Source organism: Pseudophryne corroboree, unplaced genomic scaffold (genome assembly GCF_028390025.1).
Source record: "Pseudophryne corroboree isolate aPseCor3 unplaced genomic scaffold, aPseCor3.hap2 scaffold_571, whole genome shotgun sequence".
Classification (NCBI taxonomy): Eukaryota; Metazoa; Chordata; class Amphibia; order Anura; family Myobatrachidae; genus Pseudophryne; species Pseudophryne corroboree.
Window position 1 is genome coordinate 61,271 of NW_026970170.1, and position 24,815 is coordinate 86,085.

Here is a 24,815-nt window from a genome sequence, read left to right on the forward strand (position 1 = left end):
GCAGGGCATGGCGGCCTTTTGCGGTGCTTGGATGACCCCTAGTTCGCATTAAATAATGCAGTCGAGTTTCCCACATTTGGGGAAATCACAGGGGTCAGCATACCCAGAATGCAATGAATGAACCGCACCCTGGGAGAACAGTCTTCATGACCATGGTATCTCCTATGCAAAATAAGTATGATTTGGGATAGGGCTGGGGAGGGCCGCTGCTCAGGCACATCTCTGTCAAGTAAAGGAGATTCAACTGAGGCAGCACAAGGGAACTCTCATCTGGGGACAACAACTGCAGAGAGAACACATATTTTCAGATGAACATGGGAGGGCAGAAGGCTGCCTAATACTGAAGCACCCCCAAACAACAAACCAAATGCAACAACTAGTGCAAGCATTCCTGGGGGAAGGCCTGCAGCAGATGGATTTGCATATGGCGATGTCATCCAAGCAGTGGGTCAAAGTTGGCTTCAACCCTCGTCTGCATATGAAAAGAGAAAAGGGGCGTGCAGGGCATGGCGGCCTTTTGCGGCACTTGGATGACCCCTAGTTCGCATTAAACACCTCCACCCTCCGTCGGTGTGGGGCTCATGTTGGATATGCCCCAGCCCCTGAAGCATTCAAGCTGATTTCTTGCAGCAGCTGGGCACTGTAACAGCTCCAGAGCTGCTCTGTAAGGCAAGTAAAAGGGTGTGGGCCCTGCAGCACTACCTGTAGTTCGCATTGTGCGAGACCCCTAGTTCGCATTAAACACCTCCACCCTCCTTCGGTGTGGGGCTCATGTTGGCCATGCCCCAGCCCCTGAAGCATTCACGCTGATTTCTTGCAGCAGCTGGGCACTGTAACAGCTCAAGAGCTGCTCTATAAGGCAAGTAAAAGGGTGTGGGCCCTGCAGCACTACCTGTAGTTTGCATTGTGCATTGGAAGGCACAAAGTAAGCAGACGGGAGGAGAAGTCAGGATAGTGCACAAGGGTATAGACGGGAGGGGCTCAAGAAAAAAGAAGTGGAAACAGACAGCAAACTAGGCTTCCAATGCACAATGCAAACTACAGGTAGTGCTGCAGGGCCCACACCCTTTTACTTGCCTTACAGAGCAGCTCTGGAGCTGTTTAATCACTCAATTGGATTTTTCTGCCAGCATAATTTTTCTCTTACGTCCTAGAGGATGCTGGGGACTCCGTAAGGACCATGGGGGATAGACGGGCTCCGCAGGAGACATGGGCACTTAAAGAAAGACTTTAGATCTGGGTGTGCACTGGCTCCTCCCTCTATGCCCCTCCTCCAGACCTCAGTTTACTACTGTGCCCAGAGGAGACTGGGTGCTTTTCAGGGAGCTCTCCTGAGTTTCCTGACAGAAAGTATATTTGTTAGATTTTTTTATTTTCAGGGAGCCTGCTGGCAACAGACTCCCTGCATCGAGGGGCGGAGGGGAGAGATGCACACCTACTTCTGTGAGTTGATAGGCTCTGCTTCTTAGGCTACTGTACAGCATTAGCTCCAGAGGGATCGGTACGCAGGTCTCACCCTCGCCGTCCGTCCCAGAGCCGCGCCGCCGTCCCCCTCGCAGAACCGGAAGATAGAAGCCGGGTGAGTATGAGAAGAAAAGAAGACTTCAGAGCCGGCGGAAGACTTCATGATCTTCACTGAGGTAACGCACAGCAGTAAAGCTGTGCTCCATTGCTCCCATACACCTCACACACGGCAGTCAGTGTAAGGGTGAAGGGCTCAGGGGAGACGCCCTGGGCAGCAATATAGACCTCTCTTTGGCAAAATAAATATATATGCAGCTAGGCACTGTATATATATATATATAAGAGCCCCCGCCATTTTTTTACTATATTTGAGCGGGACAGAAGCCCGTCGCTGAAGGGGTGGGGCTTCTCCCTCAGCACTCACCAGCACCATTTTCTCCACAGCACCGCTGAGGGGAAGCTCCACGGACTCTCCCCTGCTTATACCACGGTAGAAAGAGGGTCTTAAAGAAGAGGGGGGCACATAATTAGGCGCATATATATATGGAAATACAGCGCTACTGGGTAAACATAAAATTATTGTGTTTTTTTCCTGGGTCATATAGCGCTGGGGTGTGTGCTGGCATACTCTCTCTCTCTGTCTCTCCAAAGGGCCTTGTTGGGGAACTGTCCTCAGATAAGAGGATTCCCTGAGTGTATGGTGTGTCGGTACACGTGTGTCGACATGTCTGAGGTAGAAGGCTCTCCTAGAGAGGAGCAGGAGCAAATTAATGTGGTGTCTCCATCGACAACGCCGACACCTGACTGAATGGATATGTGAAATGTTTTATGTGCTAATGTAAACTTATTACACAAGAGATTAGACAAAGCTGAAGCTAGGGAACAGTCAGGGAGTCAACCCATGCCTGTCCCTATGTCGCAGGGACCTTCGGGGTCTCAAAAGCGCCCACTATCCCAAATAGTTGACACAGATACCGACACGGATTCTGACTCCAGTGTCGACTACGATGATGCAAAGTTACAGCCAAAATTGGCTAAATGTATTCGATATATGATTATTGCAATAAAAGATGTTTTGCACATCACAGAGTCCCCTGTCCCTGACACGAGGGTACACATGTATAAGGGAAAGAAACCTGAGATAACCTTTCCCCCCTCACATGAGTTGAACGAATTATGTGAAAAAGCTTGGGAATCTCCAGACAAAAAGCTGCAGATTCCCAAAAGGATTCTTATGGCGTATCCTTTCCCGCCAATGGACAGGATACGGTGGGAATCCTCCCCTAGGGTGGATAAAGCATTGACACGCTTATCCAAAAAGGTAGCGCTGCCATCCCAGGATACGGCTACCATCAGGGACCATGCTGACCGCAAGCAGGAGGTTACCCTAAAGTCCATTTACACACATTCTGGTACCTTACTCAGACCGGCAATTGCGTCGGCCGGGGTTGTAGCGCGGTGGCAGCATGGACAGATACCTTATCAGCAGAGATTGAGACCCTAGATAAGGATGCTATGTTATTGACCATAGGGCATATAAAAGATGCTGTCCTATATATGAGAGATGCTCAAAGTGACATTAGTCTACTGGGTTCTAGAATAAACGCTATGTCGATTTCTGCTAGACGAGTCCTATGGACCCGGCAATGGACAGGTGATGCCGACTCAAAAAGGCATATGGAGGTTTTACCTTACAGGGGTGAGGAATTGTTTGGGGAAGGTCTCTCGGACCTAGTCTTCACAGCTACAGCTGGTAAATCAAATTTTTTGCCTTATATTCCCTCACAGCCTAAGAAAGCACCACATTATCAAATGCAGTCCTTTCGATCACAGAGAAACAAGAAAGTACGAGGTGCGTCCTTTCTTGCCAGAGGTAAGGGCAGAGGGAAGAAGCTGCACAACACAGCTAGTTCCCAGGAACAGAAGTCCTCCCCGGCCTCTACAAAATCCACCGCATGACGCTGGGGCTCCGCTAAAGGAGTCCGCCCAGTTGGGGGCACGTCTTCGAGTTTTCAGCCACATCTGGGTTCATTCGCAGGTGGATCCCTAGGCAATAGAAATTGTTTCTCAGGGTTACAAGCTGAAATTCGAAGAGGTGCCTCCTCGCCGGTTTTTCAAATCGGCCCTACCATCTTCTCCCCAGGAAAGGGAGATAGTGTTAAATGCAATTCACAAATTGTATCTTCAACAGGTGGTGGTCAAGGTTCCCCTGCTTCAACAAGGAAAGGGAAATTATTCGACCCTGTTTGTAGTCCCAAAACCGGACGGTTTGGTCAGACCCATATTAAATTTAAAATCCCTGAACCTATACTTGAAAAGGTTCAAGTTCAAGATGGAATCGCTAAGAGCGGTCATCGCCAGCCTAGAAGGGGGGGATTTTATGATATCTCTGGACCTTCATGTACTCATTTATCCACCTCATCAGGCGTACCTAAGATTTGCGGTACAGTATTGTCATTACCAATTTCAGACGTTGCCGTTTGGTCTCTCCAGAATTTTCTCCGAGAATTTTCACCAAGGTAATGACGGAAATTATGGTGCTCCTGCGAAAGCAAGGTGTCACAATTATCCCGTACTTGAACGATCTCCTCATAAAAGCGAGATCAAGAGAGCAGTTGCTGAACAGCGTATAACTTTCACTGAAGGTGTTACAGCAACACGGCTGGATTCTCAATATCCCGAAGTCGCAGTTGGTTCCTACGACTCGTCTGACTTTGCTTGGGCATTATTCTGGATACGGACCAGAAAAGGGGTTATCTTCCGATAGAAAAGGCCCAGGAACTCATGACTCTGGTCAGGAACCTATTGAAACCAAAACAGGTGTCAGTGCATCACTGCACTCGAGTCCTGGGAATGATGGTGGCATCATACGAGGCCATTCCCTTTGGCAGGTTCCATGCGAGGATCTTGCAATGGGACCTACTGGACAAGTGGTCCGGGTCACATCTACAGATTCATCAGTTGATCACCCTGTCCCCCAGGGCCAGGGTATCTCTCCTGTGGTGGCTGCAGAGTGCTCACCTTCTAGAGGGCCGCAGGTTCGGCATTCAGGACTGGATCCTGGTGACCACGAACGCGAGCCTCCGAGGTTGGGGAGCAGCCACACAGGGAAGAAATTTCCAAGGTCTTTGGTCAAGTCAGGAGACTTGTCTTCACATCAACATCCTGGAGCTAAGGGCCATATACAACGCCCTATGTCAAGCGGAGACCTTACTTCGCGACCAACCAGTTCTGATCCAGTCAGACAACGTCACCGCAGTAGTTCATGTAAACCGCCAAGGCGGCACAAGGAGCAGAGTGGCGATGGCGGAAGCCACCAGAATTCTTCGCTGGGCGGAGAATCATGTAAGCTGTCAAAGTCAGAAAAATATCACGATGCACACTGCCATATTTGCACCTCATATGTGTCCCTGCTGCGCATGCGTGCGCTCTCCCGTGCGTGCGCATACTCGCTGTTGCGGGCACCCGCAGGCGCACGGTATGCGCATTTACGGTAGAGATTGTGTGCGTCTAGCGGGCAACTCTTTCGTTACATATTTTCACCATATAATGCATTTTGTAGATTATGGTCCCTTTGATAGATTCTGAAAGTTTAGTTAATGTAGTATGTTCCTGGACAGAGAGATCCCTCATTGTTTGATACGAAGGGTCAGACAGGAGTAATACAGTGGTGTTTAGTATCCATCGGAAGAGTATTTAATTAGCAATATTCCGGTGTTGGTTTGAAGCGGATCAATCGCTCGTGCGAATAGTTATGGACATAAGAAGTTTATGAACATTTACTGTATTTGCACTTACTTATCCATGCGGCGGGAAACCCAGTTTCCCTCCCACCTGAGCTGTTGGAAATAGTCACAGCCCACCTGTATGAATCAACCTATGACCTTTTGTTATAATGCAAAGACGAATTCCTGTGTCCAATGAACAATGAGATTGTAGGGACCATTGAATTGTATTGTGTGTGGGGCATAAATAGACAGGCCGATCACATCCAGCACTCACTCTTCATCGGTTATCATTGCTGAAAATCGGGAGCTGGATGTCCAGAGGCGCATGCGATCGTTTCCTTTGTGCGTAAGTTTTCTCCGTAATCATATTGTCTTTTCTTGTTATTATGGGCCATATCTTTCTCTCTCGCTCTTCTCTTTCTCTCATTTTCTCTTAAACGTACTTGTATTGTATTTACTGTGTAGTTACCTGGTTAGTTAGTCTATGTTATATTGTAGTGTATGACTTGTATTGTGTTAATTCTTTTGCAAGTATAACATTCATAATATATATATTAGGCGTTGGACCCTAAGCACGGTATTTGTGTATTTCTTATAGTGTTAAGTATTCTCAGAGCGTCGGTGACGCTCGAACAGCTTTTGAGTTAATAAGGTTATACAGTGTTGCATTTACACCCTATCTCTACACTAAGGTTTTACAGCAAATTACATTGTTTGTGGTTTAGACATAAAGGTTTAACATTGTGAGCGTCGGCGCCGCTCGTGATCTCCTCGTGGTCTCGAGCGTCCGCTACGCTGATAGCGTAGCATTACGGTAGTCGCTCACCTATAAGTGTGCCCGATACCAACAGCGTATTCTCGTGAGCGTCTGTATCGCTCGAGCAGCCCGCTCCCGATACAGCGTCCGTTACGCTATAGCGAACCATTACGTTAGTCAGCAGCCAATAGCGTGCCTGCCTGTGATCTCTTGGCCGTGAGCGAACGTGACGCTTGAGCGTCTCGACCACGGCTAAGCGATTGTTACGCAACGAGCGTACCCTTACGGTACTCCATACGCAAATAGCGTACAGTGTTCTTAGACCTCACAAAGGGTTTTAAATAAGATAAATATTTAGCTTTATCAATTGGCGGCTCGTCCTGTCCTTCACATATCTCTGCTAGGTAATTTCAGCAGACATTATCCATCAGCAAAGGGTGGGAGATCATATTCTTCGCAGTGCTGACGGGTTAAGCGTCTGTTTCGCTTAGTAAAGGGTGCTGAAGGAATCCGGGAACCGGAGGTAAGAACAACACACTAGTGTCTTTTAAAACTGTTTATTTCTATCTTGCGTACGCACACACGCATATCTGCATTTCTTTTTCATTCGTGTATTTTCATATATCACTCTCCTGTTTGCCATTTTATAATTGATAAAACGTGCTAAGAGAGATTTGTCGCTATTTCATAGTTAAAGTGTAAAAGTAATGCGTTAAGGGATAAAGTGTAAAGCACACACGCAGCTCTACCTAAAGGTAAAAGGAGAGATTGGTGTGTTGCACGGTAGACGATCGAGGATCATCTACATTGATAAAACGTGTTAGTTGTGTTACGGTGGACATTGGTTTTGTATACACGTGTCTCTAACAAAAGGCTGAGACTCGCGTACGCAAAGGCCGACGCACGTAGCGTAAATTACGCAACGGAGCGTCTGGGTACGCCCACGTAACTCAAATCACACGATAGTGTTGATTTTTAAATAGCACAATAAGCGATAAATAGCGCAATAAGCGATAAATAGCGCAACAGGCGATAAATAGCGCAACAAGCGATAAATAGCGCAACAGGCGATAAATAGCGCAAATCTATTTTAAATCCGAAATTTAAATTAACAGATCCTTCTCCAAATTTACAACACATCTGGTCTAAAGAAAAATTTCTGCGCAGAAATAGAAATAGAAACAAAAGTGTGTATGTGGTGAGTGAGTGTTTGTTTTTACAATTTTGGGGATTGAACCACAGAAATCATCGAGTTCTCGTGAAGTACATACGTGTAAGTGACATACGTGGTGGCTAGGGAGGCATCTCTGGTTAAACATAAAATTTGAGCATTAGAGTGTAGCAGACCAGGAGGTCATACTGTAACAGACCAGGAGGTCGCATAACAGACCAGGAGGTCCAAGTACAGCAGACAAGGAAGTCCGCTATAGAGACAAGGCACAACACCAAGAAGGGTTGGTGCGACACCCATATAGGCCATAAAAAGCTCAGGCTGAAGGAATTCGCAGCTGCTGAATGTCGATTCCACTTGTCGCTCCGTACATAAGATTAGTTGCTTATGTGCTGAACGATTGTACCGCACGTAATTGTGTGCATTAAGTTAGTCTGACCAGTACCATTTGTGTACAAACCCGGTCATAAAACTATTTGTACATTCTGACGTGATTTGTGTAATTTTTTATTTTCTGAAGGGAAGTTCGCTGGTCACTCAGGAATTGTCCAACAACCAATAGTTACTGGAAAGAGTAAGTGTTCTTCGGATATCTCTCGCATGTTCCAGTAAATAGAGGTTCATAGGGGCCCTGGGTCGAGTACGCCAGCGCTATATCAGTGTGTGGGCGTATTGGTCGGCGTGGGCGAGTGAGTGAGGTGCTCGGTAAACTTCACCGTCAACCTATCTTTTAATATTTTGGTTTTTTGTAAGGGTTCGCTGAAGACCCTGAGATAAAGGTCAGAGGTAGAGCAAGCAACACCTGCAAATTATGGGGGCCAGTTGTTCAGGAAGGGGGCGATCAACCTCGGTTCGGGTTGATTCAGTAAACCGACCAGTCGGGTCGGCAAGGTATGTAATGTGTGAAAAATATGGTTTACATACAGAAATTTTATGTGATGAATGGGAGAGAATGACAGTACATGACGGGGAGAAATTCCCAAGAGTAGGTAGCTTCAGCCTAGAAGTGTTAATGAATTTAAGGAGGAGGATATGTCTCATTAAATCAACAAAGAGACGAATCCAACATTATGATTATTTGCAGCTATGGCAACAGGAGGGTGAAATACAGAGAGGATTGGCTCTGGCGGCGGGATCTGGCCCTATCAGGAAACTGATAGCCACGGCCCCGCCGCCACCATACATATCAGGAGAGAAATTGGTTGCGGAGAATGACGCATCAGGGGGTAACAAACAGGCACTTAGCAACTGTATAAATGTTAAGGATAATGTTAATAAGTTAACCAATGCAAGTATTAACCCGTGCAAGTTGTACCCTGTTTTGAACTTTCTCCAGGAGTGTGATCAAGAGGACGAATCGGCAACAATATCGGCGCTCTCTCTAGCAGCCACTATATCAGAAACGACAGTAGGCACGGCCCAACCCATAAGATTAGTAACAAAGCCCCCTAGCGGAGGGACAGGTGAGGTCGTATCAACGGGTAAGTACGGCACCTTACACTATGCTGAAACCATTTCACCACAGGCTGTAGAATCTACACAGAATGATGTTAGTAGACTTAATCCTGTTAGGGTAATAGCTGTTCCAAATGGGAAAACTGACACATCAGGAGTCACTCCTATCAGGAACATTGCCATGTATAGCCCATTTTCCAGAATGGAATTAAGGACCATAGTGTCTGAATTCCCTGACCCCAGAAAAGACTTAGTTGCTAGCCAAAAATACATCAGAGACCTAGGAAACACTTTAGAGCCCAATAACAAAGACTGGCAGATATTGCTGAGGGCATGTTTACCCTCCAATGTCGACTCAGCTCAATTTTTAGCTGACTGTGGATTGGATCTGGATGTACCTCTTACAGATGTGTACAACAAAGATAACGTAAAAAGAATAAATTTACAGTTAAAGGAGTATTTCCCAGCTGTAGCCAAATGGAATAGAATTTTTTCCATTAAACAAAAAGAGACAGAAACAGCTGCTGATTATTTTCACCGGGCATTATTAGAAATGGCAAAGTACACTGGCATAGAGGACATTAGGACCAATGCAAACCATCAAGAAGTAGCAGTATCTGTGCTAATGGATGGTTTAAAAGAAGCATTAAAGACAAGGGTACAGACCACGCAACCATGTTGGCGAGGTCTGTCAGTGGCTACTTTGAGAGAGGCTGCTATTGATCACGACCGGAATATCACCAGACACAGGGAGTCGCAAGGTGATAAGTTAATGTCAGTAAGTATACAGGCCCTGACCACAAAACAGCCTGTGTTTATATCACCAAACCCTGTGGGTAAGTCAAATGTGGTAACATGTTATTTTTGTCATAAACAGGGACACATAGCACGAGACTGTAGAGCGAAAAATTCGCAAAGATCTTACCAACCCCCTAGACAACGACACGACACACGACATTGGGAGCAAGGTCCGCAGAGACGGAGTTATGAGCCACATGCAGGAGAAACAAAAAGATACCCCCTGAACAGAGACTGGCAAACTCCTGGCAGTTCCCATTTAACCCCTTCACAAGTAGTTGCTGCCAGCGGGATTCAGGGAGGTCACCATACCCAATAGGGGTGTGGCCATACCTGTAATCTGCAGCCAGTAAAATTGATTGCAAGCCTTGGGAGTGAACCTGAAATTGCAATCAATGTAGCTGGTAAATCATTAAACTTTCTTGTAGACACAGGGGCGGCCAAATCAGTGATAAATTCGACAGTGGGCATGAGAACCACTGGTAAGACAATTCCAGCCATAGGGGTAACGGGAGTAGTCCAGCACTACCCTGTTAGCAAACCAGCCGAGATTACAGTAGGGCCTTTACATACCAAGCATTCCTTTTTGCTGGCTGCATCGGCACCGACTAATCTCCTGGGAAGAGACTTATTGTGTAAAATGGGGTGCGTCATTTATTGTACTCCTGAAGGTGTATTCTTGGACATACCTGAGAATCACGCTCAGGAAGTGCGAGACATGTTAGACTCCCCATCAAAATTAATGTCACATACCATTATGACAAATAGGACTCCATCCCAAGTAGAAGAAATGACATCCCAGATACCAGAGTCACTTTGGACTAAAGATGGACAGGACACTGGATTAATGGCAAACGTAGCTCCAGTAGTTGTACAAGTAAAAGATGGTAGGATAGCTCCAAAAATCCCACAGTACCCTCTGAAGCCAGAGGTGGAGTTAGGAGTGTATCCCGTAATAGAGCGCTTGCTACAACAGGGTATTCTGGTAAGAACGTCCAGCACTGCCAATAGTCCCATCTTCCCTGTGAAAAAGAGTGGGGGGAGGGGTTACCGGCTAGTGCAGGATCTAAGGGGGATCAACAAAATAGTTGAGAGTCAGTTCCCCGTAGTGCCAAATCCAGCTGTCATCCTTATGCAAATCCCTCCCACTGCAAAATTTTTCACTGTTATTGACCTCTGCTCCGCTTTCTTTTCGGTACCTCTGCACCCTGACAGCCAATATTTGTTTGCATTCACATACAGAGGAGTCCAATACACATGGACTCGATTACCACAAGGTTTCATAGACAGTCCAAGTATATTTTCCCAGGCTTTGCATGATTGTTTACAGTCTTTCCAACCAGAGAGTTGATCAGTATTAATACAGTACGTGGATGATCTACTACTGTGTTCTGATTCATTGGAAGCATCCCTGAAGGATACGAAACAGCTCCTGTTTCATCTTTCAGACACAGGACACAAGGTTTCCAAAGACAAGTTGCAATTATGCCAAACTAAGGTAAAATATTTGGGACACTGTCTAACACAAGGACTGAGACACCTGACCACTGATAGAATTCCAGCAATTAGAGACATGACTCTGCCAAAAACCCAGCAACAGATCAGAACATTTTTAGGAATGTGTGGGTATTGCCGTAACTGGATCCCAGGGTTTTCCATTCTAGCGTTACCTCTGCAGGAGATGGTCTCCTCAAACAAACCTGATCGGATTTCGCATACAGACGAGTCCGAGATGGCATTTGAGAGACTTAAACAGTGCCTAACGCAGGCACCAGCATTAGGTATGCCAGACTATGGGAAACCCTTTGAGCTGTACGGAACAGAGAGTGCTGGTTGCGCGGCAGGCGTCTTAACCCAAAAGCACGGTGATGCCAGCAGGCCAGTAGCATACTACAGCGCTCAGCTAGACACGGTAGCGCGATCCCTCCCCACATGCTTGCGAAGCGTCGCTGCGATAGCATTGCTAGTAACGAAAAGCGAAGATGTAGTGCTAGGTCACAACCTCACAATTCATACACCACATGCAGTGTCAGCCTTGCTAAATTCTGCCCAAACCAGGCACGTCTCATCAGCGCGGTTTACAAGATGGGAATTGGCACTAATGGCCCCCGTAAACATCACCATAAGGAGATGCAGTGCATTAAATCCTGCAACATATCTCCCAGGTGTGCCTGGACAGGCACAAAGGGTGGAGGATGAGAGTGGTGGGGAAGGAGAATTTAACACACAGAAGGACACACATGATTGTATGGAATATTTGACCCAAAATTTTACCGCAAGGCCTGACATCAGTGACAACCCGCTGGAAAATGTAGATCTAACTTTCTACACGGACGGTAGTTGTCACAGACAGTCAGACTCGGGAGACTTGTGTACTGGATACGCAGTCGTAGATGACCAAGGCACCATAGAAGCGGAACCGCTAGGCCCACCTCACTCAGCCCAGGTTGCTGAACTGGTCGCCCTAACCAGAGCATGTGAATTGGCTAAGGGCAAATCAGCCAATATCTACACCGACTCTAGATACGCATTCGGGGTAGTCCATGATTTCGGAGCCCTATGGCGCCTCAGAAATTTCATGACGGCAGCTGGTACACCGGTAGCGCATGCAGCTCACATCAAAAGGCTTCTAACAGCGATACAGGAACCCGACAGAGTGGCTGTTATCAAGTGTAAAGCACACACATATAGCCAGGACCCAGTATCACTTGGTAACAGCCGAGCAGACGAAGCAGCTAAGTTAGCAGCTGGTACCCCCAGACAGACAGACACCACACAACTGATGGTATTTAATACCATCAACACACAGAAGTTGTGTGAAATGCAAAATTTGTGTTCCACACAGGAAAAGGCAGTCTGGAAGGCGAAGGGATATGGCCAGGAGTCCTCAGGACTCTGGACGGATGGACAAGGTAAACCGGTGGCCGCCAGAGCATATCTTCCATGTTTAGCTGAGGCAGCTCACGGGCTGACTCATCTGGGCAAGGAAGGAAAGTGCAAGTTGGTAAGAGCATATTGGTGCGCCCCAGGATTTTCATCTCATGCAAGTAAGAGAGCAATGTCATGCCTTACCTGTTTGAGAAAGAATATCGGAAAGGCAATACCAACAGAACCATCTCATATCCCACCTGCAGGCGGTCCTTTCCAGGCAATACAGATTGACTTCATTCAATTACCCCCTTGTCGAAATTTGAAATATGTACTTGTTTGTATAGATGTGTTCTCAAATTGGGTTGAAGCATTCCCGGCGGCCACAAATACCGCTATGTTTACTGCTAAGAAAATTGTGCAGGAATTTGTATGTAGATATGGTATCCCTAGAATTATCGAAAGTGATAGGGGTACCCATTTTACAGGTGATGTCTTTCAAGGAATGTGTAAGTTGATGGGAATTGATAGCAAGCTGCACACTCCATACCGTCCACAGGCGAGTGCGAAGGTGGAAAGAGTGAATAGCACTATTAAAAATAATTTGAGCAAAGTTATGGCAGAAACAGGATTGACATGGCCAGAAGCTTTACCCATTGTACTGTACAGCATCAGAACCACTCCCAGGTCCCCTCTTAATCTGTCCCCTTTTGAAATCTTGTTTGGTCGACAACCGCATGTTATGATTAACCCTCAGGATGATTTGAAGTGTAACAATGAAGTGACTGTAAAGTACCTGGTTAATATGAGTAAACAGCTAAGGAATCAAAATAATAATTTGAAGTTGGTGATTCCTGATTTACCAGATAGTAATTGTCATGACATTGAACCTGGGGAGTATGTAATGATACGAAATTTTCTACGCTCAGGTTGCCTTATTGACAGATGGGAAGGACCATACCAAGTCTTATTGACTAGCACTACAGCATTGAAAGTTGCCGAGAGAGAGACTTGGGTTCATTCGTCCCATTGTAAGAAGGTTGCTGATCCAGAGAGGTCCCGTGATAAGGAACAGACGGTAGAGGACGTTGTATCACTGGAGTGTCTGTTCCAGGAGGACTGAGGCGGCACCTGAGCATTGAAAATCACAAGATCAAAAGCAGTTGTCGATTCCCTGTTCCCTTTTATTGTTTTTCTCCAACTTCCCATCCCCTCTCCCTCAAATTATTTTCCCCCCCTTCTCATTCTTCTTCGTTTCCTCCTATAAGATGGACTTGCCCCAAGAGACTGTGATCCGGATTTTCCTGTTGACCATGATGTTGACCAGAGCAGTCTGTTCCGGCGAGAGTACCATGGAGGTCGAGAGAGATTCTGGAATGGGTTCTGATGACAGAGATGGAGGCGTAGTTTTCCGAGAACAACATAATCAACAAGCAAAGGCGAGTATCAGAAAACGATCCGATAGCATTGACAATAGAAGGAATTGTGAAGGATTGTTAGCTGAAGAAAACTGTATCTGTAGGCTCTGTGACAACGTAGTCGAGGATGGGTGCATTAAGAAATGCCAATCCAGTTTTAATATCCACATGGACCGGCATCCCTTGAGTGACTATCACTCCTTAGTGGGTAGCGTGTTAAATCAAACAGATTGTTGGGTATGCTCTCAAGTACCTCAAGGTCATAGCAAATCAGGACTAGTACCATTTCCTTTAACGATAGGGGAGGTACTTGAGCTAAGTGGTGGGAGACCGGTGGACAGGAGGTTTAATATCTCCAGTCCTCCTAGTTTGAAGCTCCACCAATATCATGTGGATAGATCCCTCATATGTTTTAACATTTCCAATCCCCGAAAGCCGGGAAATTGGGAAGTGTCATGGAGTAACCAAACCATGACCTTTTCATATAGAGCAGATAGAATGCCGACAGATACAGAGCTTATACGCCACATAGCCAGTAGAGGAAAATCTTTCCGGTATAGGTATACCCTAGGAAGTAGGATTACGAGAGTTGGAGAGGTATCACCAGGATACTGTGCACATATCGTACAAGCTGATACGTGTACTAGACAGATGGGAGAATTAGGGTTAGGAGATTTCACATGGAAAATGTGTAATATGGTTATGTCCTACTCCGTCCCATATGTTCTCCCCGATGATGCATATTTCATATGCGGGAGGAAGGCGTATAAGTGGCTTGCCCCAAACTCTGAAGGATTGTGTTATATTGGAAAAGTATTGCTTGAGGTAATGACTGTATCACATGCCAAAATGAAAGACATACACCGTGTTGCCCAAACTCCTTATACTCACACCCATTACGAGCACGTAGTTAAACGGCACCTGATAGAAAGAACAGAGCACCCGGCCTCTGACATGATCCATGAATCAACCGGGATTCAGTTTCTACTTGCGTTAGACCTCACTCGCACCGCCAGAGGAGTGTTGAATTATAAATACATATCTGCGCTCGCAAATTTGTTAGACAATATCACAGAAATGTATGATGACACATTTAGGTATACTGGAAGAGAACTTCAAGCTTATAAAACAGAACTAGTTCAGCATAGAATGATTCTCAATTATCTCACAGCAGTAACAGGTGGATATTGTGTCACACTGGCAACACAGTACGGCGTGAAATGCTGCACATATATAACGAATAGTACCGAGGACCCGGTCGAGGTCATAGACCAAAAGATGGACGATATTCTCCAATTGAAGTGGGAATTTCGCAGGAGACACAATCTCACCCTTGCTGCTGTGAGTAATGAGCTGACTAGTTGGGTGTCATGGTTGAACCCGCGAAATTGGTTCTCCGGTTTAGGAGAATGGGCTCAAGGAGTTATAATGGATGTAGGGAAGTTTCTCCTATGTATCTTAGGTGTTATCATAACGATTGGCTTGATATTTAGATGCGGTCAGGCTTTAACGAAGTGCAAACGAAGTACCAGGGTGATGAGTTTAAGGAGTGAGGAAATTGTAATGCGATTTCTACGGTCCGTTTCTTTCATCTGTTTTTCCGTTTTCCTCTGAGGTAAAAAGACCCACTTGGACGAGGAATTTGATGAGCCGATATACAGACAACAGATGGATTAAAGAAGAAGTTTTGACAACCTTATACACAGATTTTTGATGAACTATGCCATAGATCCCCAGTTTCCCTAGAAATTTTAAAATTACGCTAGCCCAACACTTTTGTAAATCTATGGACATTGACAAAGCTTTTTGCTCGCACCTTATGGGCAAAAGCACAAAGAAGACTGCATTCAACAGACACCAAACAAGACCTCAATCGACGAATGTTCATTAACCTGACATAGAATACCACTGCATTTACCGTAATTATGTATTTTCTTCATCTCTACAACCTTCAGGTAATTACACACATAGTATAGGGAATACAGGCACAGATATCAGCAATCACATATTCCCCCATTCATGTATCATCAACTAAAATGTGCTCCCCATTTTTGTTACAACCAAAATCCGAAAAAAGCTCGGTAAAGTTTGACAGCCCATCCACAGACCCGTACCACGGGATAAGAAGGAATTCAAATGTATACTTCGCAATACCTCGAAGCTTGATTTAAAACACGTACGGCACGATGATACATGACCCCCCAAACATGGATTCATACACACATGCTTCTGCTATCTCACTAGGTCATACCCTTTTCCTACCTTCTCCTCTCCTCCCCTACCCAACCATGTAAATGTATTAACCCCTGACATATATTTTTCTCTTTTTGAAATGTTTTAGGAAGTGGCAGTTATTGTTGACTGCCAAAGGGTGGACTGTCAAAGTCAGAAAAATATCACGATGCACACTGCCATATTTGCACCTCATATGTGTCCCTGCTGCGCATGCGTGCGCTCTCCCGTGCGTGCGCATACTCGCTGTTGCGGGCACCCGCAGGCGCACGGTATGCACATTTACGGTAGAGATTGTGTGCGTCTAGCGGGCGACTCTTTCGTTACATATTTTCACCATATAATGCATTTTGTAGATTATGGTCCCTTTGATAGATTCTGAAAGTTTAGTTAATGTAGTATGTTCCTGGACAGAGAGATCCCTCATTGTTTGATACGAAGGGTCAGACAGGAGTAATACAGTGGTGTTTAGTATCCATCGGAAGAGTATTTAATTAGCAATATTCCGGTGTTGGTTTGAAGCGGATCAATCGCTCGTGCGAATAGTTATGGACATAAGAAGTTTATGAACATTTACTGTATTTGCACTTACTTATCCATGCGGCGGGAAACCCAGTTTCCCTCCCACCTGAGCTGTTGGAAATAGTCACAGCCCACCTGTATGAATCAACCTATGACCTTTTGTTATAATGCGAAGACGAATTCCTGTGTCCAATGAACAATGAGATTGTAGGGACCATTGAATTGTATTGTGTGTGGGGCATAAATAGACAGGCCGATCACATCCAGCACTCACTCTTCATCGGTTATCATTGCTGAAAATCGGGAGCTGGATGTCCAGAGGCGCATGCGATCGTTTCCTTTGTGCGTAAGTTTTCTCCGTAATCATATTGTCTTTTCTTGTTATTATGGGCCATATCTTTCTCTCTCTCTCTTCTCTTTCTCTCATTTTCTCTTAAACGTACTTGTATTGTATTTACTGTGTAGTTACCTGGTTAGTTAGTCTATGTTATATTGTAGTGTATGACTTGTATTGTATTAATTCTTTTGCAAGTATAACATTCATAATATATATATTAGGCGTTGGACCCTAAGCACGGTATTTGTGTATTTCTTATAGTGTTAAGTATTCTCAGAGCGTCGGTGACGCTCGAACAGCTTTTGAGTTAATAAGGTTATACAGTGTTGCATTTACACCCTATCTCTACACTAAGGTTTTACAGCAAATTACATTGTTTGTGGTTTAGACATAAAGGTTTAACATTGTGAGCGTCGGCGCCGCTCGTGATCTCCTCGTGGTCTCGAGCGTCTGCTACGCTGATAGCGTAGCATTACGGTAGTCGCTCACCTATAAGTGTGCCCGATACCAACAGCGTATTCTCGTGAGCGTCTGTATCGCTCGAGCAGCCCGCTCCCGATACAGCGTCCGTTACGCTATAGCGAACCATTACGTTAGTCAGCAGCCAATAGCGTGCCTGCCTGTGATCTCTTGGCCGTGAGCGAACGTGACGCTTGAGCGTCTCGACCACGGCTAAGCGATTGTTACGCAACGAGCGTACCCTTACGGTACTCCATACGCAAATAGCGTACAGTGTTCTTAGACCTCACAAAGGGTTTTAAATAAGATAAATATTTAGCTTTATCAAAGCGCACTGTCAGCAGTGTTCATTCCGGGAGTGGACAACTGGGATGCAGACTTCCTCAGCAGACACGACCTACATCCAGGAGAGTGGGGACTCCATCAGGAAGTCTTCGCACAGATTGCAAGTCGGTGGGGACTGTTCCAGATAGACATGATGGCGTCCCGCCTCAACAAAAAGCTACAGAGGTATTGCACCAGGTCAAGAGACCCTCGGGCAGTAGCTGTAGACGCCCTAGTGACACCGTGGGTGTTCCGGTCGGTCTATGTATTTCCTCCTCTACCTCTCATACCCAAGGTGTTGATAATAGTAAGAAAAAGAGGAGTAAGAACAATTCTCATTGTTCCAGATTGGCCGCGAAGGACCTGGTATCCAGATCTGCAGGAAATGCTCACAGAAGATCCGTGGCCACTTCCTCTAAGACAGGACCTGTTGCAACAGGGGCCCTGTCTGTTCCAAGACTTACCGCGGCTGCGTTTGACGGCATGGCGGTTGAACGCCGGATCCTAGCGGAAAAGGGTATTCCAGATGAGGTCATTCCTACGCTAATAAAGGCTAGGAAGGACGTGACATCTAAACATTATCACTGTATATGGCGAAAATATGTTTCTTTGTGTGAGGCCAGGAATGCTCATACGTAAGAATTCCACCTGGGCCACTTCCTTCACTTCCTACAAACTGGAGTGAATTTGGGCCTAAAATTAGGCTCTATTAAGGTTCAGATTTTGGCCTTATCCATTTTCTTTCAAAAGGAATTGGCCTCTCTTCCTGAAGTAAGTACAAACTTTTGTGAAGGGAGTACTGCATATTCAGCCTCCTTTTGTACCTCCGGTGGTCCCTTGGGACCTTAACGTGGTGTTAAGGTTATGGTTTGAACCACTTAAAATGGTGGAGTTTAAATATCTCACTTGGAAGGTAGTCATGTTATTAGCCTTGGCTTCCGCTAGGCGAGTGTCGGAATTAGCAGCTTTATCACATAAAATCCCCTATCTGGTTTTCCATATGGATAGAGCGGAATTGCAGACCCGTCCTCAATTCCTGCTAAAAGTGGACTCATTCTTTCATATGAACCAACCTATTGTGGTGCCTGTGGCTACGCGTGACTTGGAGGATTCCGAGTCCCTTGATGTGGTCAGGGCTTTGAAAATTTACGTGGCCAGAACGGCTAGAGTCAGAAAAACAGAAGCACTGTTTGTCCTGTATGCAGCCAACAAGATTGGCACCCCTGCTTCAAATCAGACTATTGCTCTCTGGATCTGTAACACGATTCAGCAGGCGCATTCTATGGCGGGATTGCCATTGCCTAATTCAGTCAAGGCCCATTCCACTAGGAAGGTGGGCTCTTCTTGGGCAGCTGCCAGAGGGGTCTCGGCACTACAGCTGTGCCGAGCTGCTACTTGGTCGGGTTCAAACACCTTTGCAAAGTTCTATAAGTTTGATACCCTGGCTGAGGAGGACCTCCTGTTTGCTCAATCGGTGCTGCAGAGTCATCCGCAGGAGCCCGTTTGGGAGCTTTGGTATAATCCCCATGGTCCTTACGGAGTCCCCAGCATCTTTTAGGACGTAAGAGAAAATAAGATTTTAAACCTACCGGTAAATCTTTTTCTCGTAGTCCGTAGAGGATGCTGGGTGCCCGTCCCAAGTGCGGACTACTTCTGCAAGACTTGTATATAGTTATTGCTTACATAAGGGTTATATGTTAGTTTTCATCGGTCTTGGACTGATGCTATGTTGTTTTCATACTGTTAACTGGGTAGTATATCACAAGTTATACGGTGTGATTGGTGTGGCTGGTATGAATCTTGACCTTGGATTAACAAAAATCCTTTCCTCGTACTGTCCGTCTCCTCTGGGCACAGTTTCTCTAACTGAGGTATGGAGGAGGGGCATAGAGGGAGGAGCCAGTGCACACCCAGATCTAAAGTCTTTCTTAAAGTGCCCATGTCTGCTGCGGAGCCCGTCTATCCCCCATGGTCCTTACGGAGTCCCCATCATCCTCTACGGACTACGAGAAAAAAAATTTACCGGTAGGTTTAAAATGTTATTTTTTTCTCTGCAACCCACTGCTAAATTGTGCTTCCTAGCTGTTTTTTATAAAATCACTTAATTAAATCTAACTCTGATTACGTCAGAGAAGGCCAGGTACCCTACACCATAAGAGGGGGTTTGAAATTTTGACTTGTCTACTTAAAGATCACCAAAATCCGATCACAAGGTCAATTACATCCCTGGGTGGGATTGAACCACCAACCTTTTGGTTAATAGCCCATGTAAGTGAAAGAGATCCTGAAGCACTCACTCATCATGGGAAAGTACCAATGTGTTTCTTACAAAAATTCTCCAGATTATTGACTTTTTAAAGTTTTTCTAGGAAACGTTCTAGATAAATGCTTATTAGCCTTTGTCAGTATCTACTTTTGCAAGGTGTCTATGTGGCGCAATCGGTTAGCATGTTTGGCTATTAACCAAAAGGTTGGTGGTTCAATCCCACCCAGGTATGTAATTGACCTTGTAATCAGATTTTGGTGATCTTTAAATAGACAAGTCAAAATTTCAAACCCCCTCTTATGGTGTAGGGTACCTGGCCTTCTCTGATGTAATCAGAGTTAGATTTGATTAAGTGATTTTATAAAAAAACAGCTAGGAAGCACAATTTAGCAGTGGGTTGCAGAGAAAAAAAATTATGCTGGCAGAAAAGTCCAATTTAGTGACGAAACAGCTCTTCATTTTCTGATTTTATGTTTATGCTAACAAATTTGCTCTCTGAAAAGTGTCCACAAAGCCAAGTCTCTGATTAACACCTTTGTAGGGATGGTTTTTCACCTATTACTGAATTAAACTTGCTTCATTGGAAAGGCAGCAAGATGCATCCTCATTTCAATGTCTACTGAAATAATACAGGTTGACACCAGGAAACATAAACGTCACTGCATCCTTGCTGCTTCCTCATGGGGAAGTCTGTTTAATGTGAAAACAAGGTGATATCTAATCAGCACACAGGTAAGGAATTAAGAAAATCTTTCTTTATGGATGAAGATGTTTCTCACAAAATTGTTGCACCGAAGCATCATTGAAATTCAAGCTGGAAAGATGATTTTAATATATCACTTGTACATTTTGTACTGCTCTTCTGGTGACAATGTAGTTTGTTTTTGTCAATTACCATTTTAATAATAGGGTAAAGAAAATTAAGTGGATTTTTGAAAGAAAACAATACTGTCAATATACTATTAAAACAAATTAAAATGGTAAAAGTTATTGTACTTTAAGTAAAAATAAAAGAGACAAAATATCAATCCCAGTTTTGGATTACTTTAATTAACAAAAAACAATGCATATAGCAGAGGATAGTTTCAATCTGCCTACCTCTGGGTTATGGGCCCAGCATGCTTCCGTTGCAGTACTCTGCTGCTCATGTAAGTGCAAGAGATCCTGAAGCACTCACTCATCATGGGAAAGTACCAATGTGTTTCTTACAAAAACTCTCCAGATTATTGACTTTTTAAAGTTTTTCTAGGAAACGTTCTAGATGAATGCTTATTAGCCTTTGTCAGTATATACTTTTACGAGGTGTCTCTGTGGTGCAATCGGTTAGCATGTTTGGCTATTAACCAAAAGGTTGGTGGTTCAATCCCACCCATGGATGTAATTGACCTTGTGATTAGATTTTGGTAACCTTTAAGTAGACAAGTCAAAATGTCAAACTCCCTCTTATGGTGTAGGGTACCTGGCCTTCTCTGATGTAATCAGAGTTAGATTTGATTAAGTGATTTTATAAAAAAACAGCTAGGAAGCACAATTTAGCAGTGGGTTGCAGAGAAAAAAAACTATGCTGGCAGAAAAGTCCAATTGAGTGATTAAACAGCTCTTCATTTTCTGATTTTATGTTTATGCTAACAAATTTGCTCTCTGAAAAGTGTCCACAAAGTAAAGTCTCTGATTAACACCTTTGTAGGAATGGTTTTTCACCTATTACTGAATTAAACTTGCTTCATTGGAAAGGCAGCAAGATGCATCCTCATTTCAATGTCTACTGAAATAATACAGGTTGACACCAGGAAACATAAACGTCACTGCATCCTTGCTGCTTCCTCATGGGGAAGTCTGTTTAATGTGAAAACAAGGTGATATCTAATCAGCACACAGGTAAGGAATTAAGAAAATCTTTCTTTATGGGTGAAGATGTTTCTCACAAAATTGTTGCACCAAAGCATCATTGAAATTCAAGCTGGAATGATGATTTTAATATATCACTTGTACATTTTGTACTGCTCTTCTGGTGACAATGTAGTTTGTTTTTGTCAATTACCATTTTAATAATAGGGTAAAGAAAATTAAGTGGATTTTTGAAAGAAAACAATACTGTCAATTTACTATTAAAACAAATTAAAATGGTAAAAGTTATTGTACTTTAAGTAAAAATAAAAGAGCCAAAATATCAATCCCAGTTTTGGATTACTTTAATTAACAAAAAACAATGCATATAGCAGAAGATAGTTTCAATCTGCCTACATCTGGGTTATGGGCCCAGCATGCTTCCGTTGCAGTACTCTGCTGCTCATGTAAGTGCAAGAGATCCTGAAGCACTCACTCATCATGGGAAAGTAGCAATGTGTTTCTTACAAAAACTCTCCAGATTATTGACTTTTTAAAGTTTTTCTAGGAAACGTTCTAGATGAATGCTTATTAGCCTTTGTCAGAATGGACTTTTACGAGGTGTCTCTGTGGTGCAATCGGTTAGCATGTTTGGCTATTAACCAAAAGGTTGGTGGTTCAATCCCACCCAGGGATGTAATTGACCTTGTGATCAGATTTTGGTGATCTTTAAGTAGACAAGTCAAAATTTCAAACCCCCTCTTATGGTGTAGGGTACCTGGCCTTCTCTGATGTAATCAGAGTTAGATTTGATTAAGTGATTTTATAAAAAACAGCTAGGAAGCACAATTTAGCAGTGGGTTGCAGAGAAAAAAAAACTATGCTGGCAGAAAAGTCCAATTGAGTGATTAAACAGCTCTTCATTTTCTGACTTTATTTTTATGCTAACAAATTTGCTCTCTGAAAAGTGTCCACAAAGCCAAGTCTCTGATTAACACCTTTGTAGGAATGTTTTTTCACCTATTACTGAATTAAACTTGCTACATTGGAAAGGCAGCAAGATGCATCCTCATTTCAATGTCTACTGAAAAAATACAGGTTTACACCAGGACACATAAACGTTACTGCATCCTTGCTGCTTTCTCATGTGGAAGTCTGTTTAATGTGAAAACAAGGTAATATCTAATCAGCACACAGATAAGGAATTAAGAAAATCTTTCTTTATGGGTGAAGATGTTTCTCACAAAATTGTTGTCCCAATGCATCATTGAAATTCAAGATGGAAGATGATTTTAATATATCACTTGTACATTTTGCATTGCTCTTCTGGTGACAATGTAGTTTGTTTTTGTCAATTACCATTTCAGTAATAGGGTAAAGAAAATTAAGTGGATTTTTTAAAGAAAACAATGCTGTCAATATACTATTAAAACAAATTAAAATGATAAAAGTTATTGTACTTTAAGTAAAAATAAAAGAGCCAAAATATCAATCCCAGTTTTTGATTACTTTAATTATAAAAAAAAATGCACATAGCAGAGGATAGTTTCGATTAATCGACCTCTGGGTTATGGGCCCAGCATCCTTCCATTGCACTACTCTGCTGCTCATGGAAGTCCGAGAGATCCTGAAGACTAAATTGATTAAAGGCCTAAAAGTACTGGACTATAAGGAAAGACTTACTAGGCTGAATATGTATACACTAGAAAAGAGGTGCCTAAGAGGAGATATTATTAATATCTTCAAATATGTAAAGATACATAACAAAGAGTTATCAGAGGAATTATTTATTAAAAGAACACGTGGTCACTCGCTGCGACTGGAGGAAAGTTCAGAATGCAATGGAGGAAAGGGTTCTTCACTGTTAGGGCAATCAGGATGTGGAATTCCCTGCCAGGGAAGGTGGTAATGGCGGACTCTGTAATTGGATTTAAAAAAGGAATGGATACATTTCTGAATGAAAAAGCTATCCAAGGTTATAATACTTAAAATATCAACATGGTTAATCCGGGGGTAACATGAGTTATAGTAGCTAACTAGTCATAAAACATTATTCAGCAAGTATGTAGAATCATCACAACTTAAAACAGGTTGAACACGATGGGCAATTTGCCTCTATTCAACCTCAAAAACTATGTTACTATATGTTACTATATTACTGTAGTATACAGAACACCACAATGCAATGAGCAGTGATAGTGAGCACTGATGAGGATACTAGAACTGACACTGAGCAGCAAGATGCAGCACTGGACTATTAGTAATGTACTGTAGTATGCTGAGCAACACAATGCAGCACAAGACAATGAACAGTGATACTGAGCACTGATGAGGATACTACTGAGAACTGACACTGAGCAGGAGAGACACACTACTAGTATTACTGAGCAGCAATAAGTAACCACTGATACTGAGCACTGATATTGAGATTTCCACTGAGAGAACATAGCCACGTCCTCTCCGCTCTCTCTTCAATGCACGAGTAAAAATGGCGGCAACGCGCAGCTCTATATATAATATCCGAATCTCGCGAGAATCCGACAGCGGGATGATGACATTTTCCCTTGTTCAGGTTTTCCGAGTCAGGCGGGAACAACCGAGCCTGCCTCAGACCAGTGTAAACCACGTGGAGTTCGTGGGGAATTCGGTTCTCGGAGAACCGAACCCGCTCCTCTCTACCTTATACCCATCAATTTTTTTTATTTTCAATCTAAGCCCCTGCAGTTTTCTGTAAGCATCTGCTTCGCTATGATGATCAACAAGTCACAAGGGCAAACACTCAGGGCTTGAGGCATAGATCTTTGGACCAGCTGCTACAAGCATTTCAGAGGTGTCACTATCACTGGTGACACCCAGAGAGGTGGCGAGGGAGATTGTAATGCAGTGCGTGCAAATAAGCAGCGCAATGGTAAAAAGGAGGCATTATTTCATAGGTAGGGGCGTGGCCTGGTGGCCTGAATCTACATTTTGTTGCTCCGGGTGTCCCGGGGGTTGGGGGCTGCACCCGGGGACTAGTGTGTAAGCGGTGCTGGCTCCTGCACAGTGACAGGGCATGGCCACCCAGTATGACACCTCCCTTCTTGACCATGCTGTAATTGCAGTCGCACTGCAGTTCAGCGTGATCATAAACAATGGTGTAGCCTCCTGCTGGTGCAGACTGTATGTGCGCGCAGGAAGCCGCCACCATTT

General features: G+C 44.2%; 1 non-coding gene and 1 pseudogene across 1 annotated transcript; one reads left to right on the plus strand and one right to left on the minus strand.

The window, feature by feature from the left end:
- On the minus strand, positions 1-179 carry LOC135033413 (U1 spliceosomal RNA; annotated as a pseudogene).
- Positions 180-22,249: 22,070 nt separating this feature from the next.
- Positions 22,250-22,323, plus strand: TRNAN-AUU (transfer RNA asparagine (anticodon AUU)). The gene has a single exon. It is a non-coding gene; the product is annotated as a tRNA-Asn (tRNA).
- The last annotated feature ends 2,492 nt before the right edge of the window (positions 22,324-24,815 follow it).